This window comes from Pygoscelis adeliae, unplaced genomic scaffold (assembly GCF_000699105.1).
Source record: "Pygoscelis adeliae isolate BGI_AS28 unplaced genomic scaffold, ASM69910v1 Scaffold69, whole genome shotgun sequence".
NCBI classification, from domain to species: Eukaryota; Metazoa; Chordata; class Aves; order Sphenisciformes; family Spheniscidae; genus Pygoscelis; species Pygoscelis adeliae.
In genome coordinates, this window is record NW_008825619.1 from 4,481,663 (window position 1) to 4,489,918 (window position 8,256).

Below are 8,256 nucleotides of genomic sequence, written 5' to 3' on the forward strand. Positions count from 1 at the left end.
TGGCAGAGATGATAGTACAGTGGAATACCATCTATTCCAAAGTCACAAATGCCCACAGAGATTTCCTTTTTTTTTTTTCTTAACCCACCCCCAACTTCCATATAGATACGAAGTTGTATATTGTATATTACTCCACCAAAATATCCTTGCCTTTTCAAATTTTCAGCATTTGGTTTCTGCAGCCTATGTCCTGTGGGCCACTAAAAGGCTATGGATGAGGGGTCTGTCATAGTTTAGAAGATCATTCTCCATATCACAACTAATTGAACAGATAAATCGCAAAGGAAAAAGCCAGCCATAGGCACTCCAGTTACATTTCTTATCTGTGCTGAATTTGATCCCTCCCATACTGTAAAATACAATTATAGGATCATACTGCTACTTCATGTTATTATGGCCAACATACTGAAGGAAGCTAAAATTGCAAAGTTTCAAAAAAGACAACTGAGATTACATTTTGGCAGGAAATTTTCATTTCTCCAAAAATGCAGATGTTGTGCGCATGGAAAAAAAAGCTTTCAAAGCCAACCTGCTGCAACTTTGAGCATGCATTCAATACAAACACATAAATGGCCCAAAAATTCTGGAAGTGCAATAGTGTTGTAATTGAGATGGATGGGGAAATATTTCTACAGAAACATACTCCTGACTAGGGACTCATTGCTGTCCCTTTTTCTTCCCTTTCCAGTTTTCAACACACAGAATCTCACAGAGCTCTCTCAGAGGAGACAAGGTGTATGCGCAAACACACAGGTGCTAGGAGGCGGCACAGAATTTTCTAAATTTTGCACTGCAATTCTAGCTACGACAAAGTCTCACATCTCAGCAACTGGGGACAGCTGAAAGCGGGTCGGTAAGCTCTAACGGAGGGGACCTGTAAGGCACAGAGGCAGCGTAGAGCTCCAGTCCCTAGAGCGCTTTTGTCCGAGGTGTTAAAACAACCCTGCACGTGCTCCCCTTCCACAGTTGTAAACTGGGATATTACATAGGACCAACACCCCACACAAAGGAGAAATTCAAAAAACAAGCGATACTTCCACTCCAGCGTGCAGAAATTAAAAAAGAAAAGGCTATCGTAAAAAGCAATCCTGCTGGCACCATCAAGGCACACCATCAAGAAAGTCAGTGATATATTACTTATTAGCTACCCAACATGTTCTAAGCATTTTACTCATGAAGACAATGCGCTTTCAATTAAGCATTTATACTGTAAAAGGGTAAGAATTGCTTAAGTAAGCATTTACAGAAGGCCTAGGAATAACTAGGAATACTATACACTATGACAAATAATCTAATTTTCCATTTTCTTTGCTCCTCCTTCATTTTTCACTAACTTTAGATAACTGGAAAACAGAGCAGGCTCTGTCTGATTTGCGAGAGCGCATTATAAGTGCGACGTGAAAGCTGTGAAGGGCAGGAATCCCCTCGCCCCACGTCCTCAGTGTGGGTGCTCGCTCTCGATGGCAATAACGTCCTTCCCAGCAAAAGAAAAGGCTTCCTGCGTGGAGGGTCAAGGGATGCCAAGGGAAATAGGGGGCTGGATGGCTGGTTTTGGGGAGAGGTAAATACAGGTGGGAGAAAGAGGGAACGCCCATATCAGGCTTTGAGTCCAAAGGGTGCTTTAGCAACCCAACATGGCTTTCCAGTCCGTGACCTTCTGGAGGAGATTCCCTCTCCATGGGCTATTCAGGCTTTCCAAATTAGGCACCATTTCCGATTGGTATGATCCCCTATGTATACGTTCACAGTGCTGAGGATACATACAAGCATTATCAATTTGCTAGGAAGTGTACATTTTGCTGAAAAAAGGTGGCCAAAGAAAATCATAATAGATGTACACTTATAAAGCCTGAAATGGAAAGTAGTGTACTGGGATCATTGCTGGATTTGTGTTTTAAGATCAGACAATATGAAAAAAAAAAATAATAGGTCATGAAAATTGTTCAACATAAGATGAAGAACTAAAACGCTTTAATCATGCTCCTATGATTGTATGTCATTACAGGGCTGAGTTAAAGTAATTTGGATTTCTCTTCATGGAGTAATTTAACATATTAAATTAAAGCTTGAGAGAAATCTGAATATTGAGTGTTCTCCAGTGCTTATTTGAGAGATATTTACATCCAGGTTTTGGGGTGGGTTTTTTCCTATTTAAAGCATACTATTAACCACCTTCACCTTTGTCTGCAAATGTATTTGCTGTCACATTATTTTTTTAAATATTTGCATTAAAATAAGGTTATACCTTAAAATAAGTTCAGAATATACACACCTAACGCACAGACATACATATTCATACCCTTCCACACACCTCTCAATGCCATCAGAGTGTGAGTTTTAGCCTACTGTCCGTGGTGTTTTTAGCCATACTCCCCCCCAACTAGCTTTATCATTCCCCAGTAAAGCACTAAAAGAATTAGCTTACTCATTCTGTTTATCAGTTATAAGAAAACGTACTGTTATGCCAAAACCTGTAAATGTTCTGCCTTTGAAAGGCCACTTGTTTGTAACTTTTCCTCTTACTAACCCTATCTTTGTTACTCAGGTAGGCAGACACTACATTTCCTAAACAAAGGGTCAACCTGTGCCCAATGTTCTAAACCAGTTCATTATTTGCCCTTAACCTCATCTATTTGCGTCATTTCCATTTTTATTGCTTTATTTTTTATTGCTTTATTATTTATTGTTTAAACAGAAATTCTCATTCTGAGGAAGTATCTGTCATTTATTGTATTCCACCACCAACTTTCAAGCATCATATTGTCTATAAAAGCATAAGCAACAAAGGGTCAGTCAAGAGGTCATTATAATAAGCAAATTCAGAGCTAGAACGTGGACTTGAAGTCCATTACCTGAACAGTTTGGACCAGATCCATGGGAAAGTATGAAAATACATTTTACTTAATACCTAGTCTGGCCTCCCTGGCAACCAGAATCACGAGAACAAAGATGATAATGCTGTACTATTTACAATTTTATTTTATTCTCTTGTTCTTCCTGAATAGATTATGCCTTCAACACCATCATTTCCACTAAAAATTGAAGGAACTAAGTACTATGCGAATATTTTTGGAAGACTTGCCAACTGTTAAATTTGTGAAAGTAAGTTTTAAAAAGCTATGGCTTATATTATTTAAAGGATCTTAGGCAGATAAAAGAAAAATAATCTCATAGTACTTATAGCTATTGTAAAGTCATAGTTCATTATCCACAGTCATAAACACAAGGAACTTCAAACTAGGCTAAAACAGTCTAAAATTTAAAAAAACAAAACAAAACAAAAAACCCCAAAAAGGACTAATGTTGTTATTACTGTATTGACATTTTCTATTATCCTTCTAAACTCCACCAAAGAAATACCAGATGGAGGAAACACAGCCACCTGAGATAACACTAGACTAAAGAGAGAATGTTCTGAAGTCTGCCTTAATATTTATATATTAATGTAATAAAATAAGTGTAGCTGGAAAACCTTTGTAGTAAAATAGTTCATTCCTACATTGATCCTCTTCCATGCAACAACTTAATATTTTTGGATCTTTGCAAATACTGAAGCACAGCCATTTAGTTATATTTTTGCATTTATTTCTGGGTTAAGTAATATCAGGTAATATTCCATACTAATAGATGTGACCATTCATAATTTTAATTTCATAAAAAATGAATACACTGAAATATCTGTCAAGTAGTATCTATTCTAATAATAATCTAATACTAATAGCAAGCTGCATCTAATCTAATAATAATGAAAGTCGATGAGTTCCACATTTTGTCAGGTTGGATATAGTGTTTTAACTATATGTTAAACCTGCATAACTGGCACTATAGAAAGTAACTTTCTACACTCTGAATCTATTAAGTACAATGTAAGGAAAAGTGCCACTTATCTAGATGTTTAATAACACATATCACTGTAACACTGACATACTATGTCTTTACGTATCAGTTGGATTTTTTTTTTAGTGTAAATAGCTTCCATTAAATAGGAAGTTAGTAAAGTTAAGGGTATACAGGAAAACTATAAATTTAGATGTGAATATATTCAGCTACTAAAAAAGATATATTCATGGAGTGTTAAAAATGGATACCAAGTAAAACAATTAATGTGTAGTTTATATATATATAATCAAATATATTTTTACTGACCTACGCATATATATGAAACTGTATATATTTTACTTAAAATATAGGCATACGTGTATTTATTCAAATTCAAGATTCTAGATATTCATGAAGTTAGACACTGATAGAAAGTACATGTATTTCTATGCTATACAAACAAGTCTATGTACACGTACATACAAACATATGCAGTATTGCCTTTATATACTAACACAAGTACTATAAATATGTGCATAAAATGAATAAAATTTATATAGACATATATGTGCATAACATATTTATATGTAAGTCCAGAAACCAGTATTCCTGGATTGTCAACCCAACTGTTTGTACGAGTATAGATCTGTAAGTGCTGAGTCCTTATGTTATCACAGTATACCAACTAATGATCAAGCTGCACCTACAAAATATGGCAAAATAAAAATAGTTGGAAAGCTTCAACACATATTTTGCCAAGATCTCTGCAAAGACATTTAAATATGAACAGTTTCTTAATTCATAACATACATAGCAAGGAAGCAGACATATTTTTGCACTCTATTTGTAGAAGCTGTGGACTTGACAAAGTCTCCTATCTCTACACAATCGAAGTAGCCTTATAAGAGTTGAATGCAATTCTCCTGACATGAAAACAGTTTATGGCTGCTTCCCACCAAAAAATATGTGTGAGTAATTGAACTGACACACCATAGAAAACCGAACCCTTGCATCCTGAAACAACAGTGTAGGAAAGAGATGTGTATGGATTCTGCCACTAAAACTAAATGAAAACCACACAAACAAGAAGCTCCCTTTTGTTCCTGGAATTGCTGAGTGCCATTCAGAAGGCTGCCCTGCCTTCATAAACATGCCCAATATACGTCAGCACTAATAAAATTCAAACAAAAACATGGAGAACCACAGCTAACCTACAGCAGTTTGATTCAACAAAAGATCTTTCTTGACTAAGCAGTACAAAAATTGTGCCAAAATTATTTTTTGGCAAGAACATATGCGTCAGCAGCCAGATTCTCAGTAAATATGAAGGCAAGTAAAAACATTGGTTTCAATGGAGTTATGCTGGCTTTACACCATTTAAAAATATGGCTTACCATCTATCTTCCTCTTTTGTTACACCTCTTCTTGGCTCTTCGCTAATATTAAATGAGTGATATCTTTCCATCCACACCTTGTAACTTCTTTCTCCCCAAAATATTCTCTCTTGTTCAAAATAAATCTTATCTTTTCATTTTCTTATCATTTTCTTGAGTATAAATAGATCTATAGAACAATGGTAATATTATGAATTTTCTCTGAAAAAAATGAACGTACTTTTAAATTGTCTTTTCCTTTTCATTGCAACAAGACAAAAAGCAAAGAATCAGTATCAAAAGTAATTAGCCATAAATATTTTCTTTGAGGTACTATGGTGGGGTAAGCATAAACATTTGCACTTTCTATTTTTAAAGCCCTCATTGTTTATGCAGCTAAAAATTATTTCTAATTTATACCACAATTTTGACAAACACCTCATAAATTCAGTGTATCACCAGGATATTTTCTGTTCTCCGTTTTGGTCATGGTTTATCATTTTTCCATTTTTAATATGCATCTGTCTATAATCTACTTTAAAAAAAAAACCAAAACCACATCTATAAACACTAAATGAACTATAAGCATGAAGGTATATCATGTGGTTGTGTAGCTAAGCAAGAAAGGACCGCTCCTGGAAGAACACAAGTGCCCTCAACCCCCTCCGCTCCAGTACAAGTTTAGAAAGAAAAGCACCTCTCAGGGTTGGAGCCGCAGTTGCCAAAGGAAAACACTTTCTCATTTTGAGATGTCCACAATTGCTATTACATTGACTGTTAAACACACTTCAGCGTAGACGCCTCTCTTGGACAAGTGTACAGAACTCCTAATTAAGGAGTTTCATTTTTGCCACAAAAGGAGCTAGATTGTAATGGCATCTTTTGTCCTGTGCTTAATGAAGGGTGAGATATTGTTTAAATAATTAGTAACGCCGCTGGAAGAGAATGCAAGTAATTAGCATAGCTTGACACCCAGAGCAACACCAGTTGCTGTTGTTAGCATCAACAATGTGTCAATTTAAAAAGAAAAATCACAAGAAAGAAAGTGTCACTTGAAGCGGTTTTGCTTTTCTTTTTTAAAGATACAATTAACCACCCACTTTTGAATGAATCCACTATACTATTGGCTACCGCATGCTCATTCTTTCAGAATTTTTTTTTTTAAAGATTTGGGTAGCCTATATATCAAACCCCATGTATATTAAAAACCTGCAGCAGCAATACAGCAAGTAACAACCCTTTTTTTCAGGTGGGGATTTTCTGATCCACTTGAACATTGAATTTGCCAATGGCACGTGCACATTATCTGTAAGTTAACAACGACCATCCGCAAGCTCGTACCTAAGATTTACATTAGCAGCATGACCAGTGACTTGAGAGGTTGTATCACCATTTATGAAGGTGGAGGCCTGAACGTGAAAATAAACCTAAAATTCTTGCCTGTCAGCTACCACACACTGGTGTGAACAGGTATCGTTCCTTTACTCCTGAGGGATAAATGCCAATCTACGGAACTGAAAATCTCATTCTCTGAGTTTGACATAAAACGGCACAAATTTCTGAGATGGAAGAGGCAATGAGGAAAGGAAAGACATAGTTTTCAGATTACCTTCTTATGAACAGGGAATGGACGCTGGATCTGGATGGAAACCAGCTAGCCTACTGTTCCTGGGCTCAGAGTATAAACGTGTCATAGTCACTGGCATAACTGGCATGACTGATGTCATCGCTGGCATTAGCAAAGTGAAATAGGCTGCTTCATGACAAAGAGGATAGGAACTGGATTTCATGTAGACTAATAATTGTCTGTGTAAACTACTTTTAGATAGTTTGGGTACAAAGAAAGTCCACGTCTCAAAAAAATCATACAGACATTATAAACAATGCTAGGAGTTGCCATTATAAGGAAAGAGTTATTTGACTCAGGCCTACACTAACCATTAAATTAGTACTTGAATTACTCTTCATGGAGGCTGGTGGAAAGTACTCTATTAGGCTTCTGCCAAGTTAGCTAAACTGGGTAACATCTAACGTGAATATTATTTACCTGTCTGAGATACCTTTTCAGAGTTTGCTTAGGCATCTTTGCACAGAAAAGCCATAGATCATGCAAAAATACCCTCTTTTTTTTTTCCTAATATCTGCAATATTAAGTCAAAGATCTCAAGAGAAGATACATGCCTTTTAAAGTCTTCTTTCAAGACTTGCCATATCTACGTACATCAACACTAAGAAATGTTTACTTTTTTACATCCTCAAAAATATACTTATCCAGTATTTAATGTTGATGGTATTTCATGTGAAGTAGTGTATTCCTACTCATATAAAGTTGATAAACAATACCCTGTTAGTTTACTAAATAGTAGCACCTGTTAAGGACATAAAACCATTGAATTATTGAAAAGCACTGTAAGTCCATGCATCTTCTATTGACATTTATAGTCCATGCCCCATTTTATCAATGGCTAAACTTTTACCTATTAAAATAAAAAACCAGTTCAGGAAAAAAAAGAAAGCAAAAATAACAACCCCTCCTTAGTAAATAAAAAGTCTTTAAGAGATGAAAGGAAGCTATCAGGTCCAGGTAAAGAAGCATCTTTCATTGCGTTAATATAATCATAGAATATGATCTGCATGTTTGCACAGGCATAGAGGCACAAAACCCACACAGCATGTGTATGCAGATTTCACCTGCAATCACCTAAAGTTATCACAGACGTGTGCAGCCACGCATTTTTGTCTGAAGGTATTTAAGAAAACCCTTCCAGTTAGTTAAACCTATTAATTCAGGTTTTTTTTCCCACCTCCAAAATTCTGTGTGAGAAGGCTGGCAGATAACCTTTGCCCCCCACACTTGTGGTTTCTCAATTGCAATCCATCTTTAAAAAAATCCCCCTCCCCAGCCACGCGCAGGCACACGCAGACCGTCCGGAGGGAGTGGGTGGAGGAAAGCGTGGGATGCGTAATTCCTGCCTTTGCTCTCCAGCAGCACCAAAATCGGCATGAGAGGAACGTACACCCAGGTGGGTGGGAGGCCACTCGCCTTGGCCTCACTGTTCAGCAG

At 36.5% G+C, this 8,256-nt stretch overlaps 1 protein-coding gene across 1 annotated transcript in view; it reads right to left on the reverse strand.

Moving 5' to 3' along the window:
* The window catches only part of MID1 (midline 1), a 111,253-nt gene that overhangs the window by 89,256 nt on the left and 13,741 nt on the right, over nt 1-8,256 (reverse strand). The window lies entirely within an intron of this gene.